The sequence below is a fragment of the Humulus lupulus genome, chromosome 2, assembly GCF_963169125.1.
Source record: "Humulus lupulus chromosome 2, drHumLupu1.1, whole genome shotgun sequence".
In the NCBI taxonomy this organism is placed as follows: Eukaryota; Viridiplantae; Streptophyta; class Magnoliopsida; order Rosales; family Cannabaceae; genus Humulus; species Humulus lupulus.
This window is the reverse complement of record NC_084794.1, coordinates 154,051,211-154,052,149: the sequence shown is the minus strand read 5'-3', so window position 1 is coordinate 154,052,149 and position 939 is coordinate 154,051,211. Positions and strand designations below refer to the sequence as shown.

General features: G+C 42.7%; 1 non-coding gene across 1 annotated transcript; it reads left to right on the top strand.

The window, feature by feature from the left end:
- Window positions 1–404: 404 nt before the first annotated feature.
- On the top strand, window positions 405–511 carry LOC133820251 (small nucleolar RNA R71). The gene has a single exon (XR_009886676.1). It is a non-coding gene; the product is annotated as a small nucleolar RNA R71 (small nucleolar RNA).
- Window positions 512–939: the final 428 nt, after the last annotated feature.

Here is a 939-nt window from a genome sequence, read left to right as displayed (position 1 = left end):
GCCTTAAAACCTCGATTAGGGAGTTTAAAAGCACGTTTAAAACTCACTTAGTAACGACTCTACGGAAGTAGGGCGTTACAAGTAGCGTGCCCCACAACTTGACAGATTCCACATGGCCTCACCTGTTGGCCTAAAGCTAGTTGTTGGACCACTGTAGTTAATTGAGCCAATTGTTGACCCAGCTGATTAGCATTAGAGGTGCTCACTTCATTAGCTGATTTGGGTGGTGGAATAGGATCTTGGTGAATGCCAAACTATTGTGACTTAGCAGCCATATTAGAAATCAAGCTCCTAGCTGTAGCGGGAGTCTTATCAACTAGTGCACCCCCACTGGCTGCATCAATCATACTCCTATCCAGTGATTGTAATCCTTCATAAAAGTACTGAATGAGGAGTTGTTCCTTATCTGATGATGAGGGAAACTAGCACACAACCGCTTAAATCTCTTCCAATATTCATACAAAGACTCTCCTGTATATTGCCTTATACCACAGATCTCTTTCCTGATGCTTCCAACTTTAGATGCTGGAAAGTATCGTTCTAGGAACATAGTCTTCATACCATTCCAAGTTTCAACAGTACCAGGTGGAAGATAGTACAACCACTCTTTAGCTGCATCCTTTAGGGAGAAAGGAAAAGCTCGCAGCTTAATTTGTTCTTCAGTCACTGCAACAGGTTTCATACTAGAATAGACAATATGAAACTCCTTCAAATGTTTATTCGGATCCTCACCAGGCAGCCCATGGAAAGAAGGCAATAAATGGATGAGGCCCGACTTCACCTCAAAGTTTACATCCAACGGTGGATACTGGATGCAAAGTGGTTGTTGGTCAAGATTTGGCGCTGCCAACTCTTTCAATGTCCTTTGCTGGGCCATTGTTCTATAGGATCGAACTAAATCGTCAGAATCAGATTCGTTGTCAGACAGTAAAGGCATTT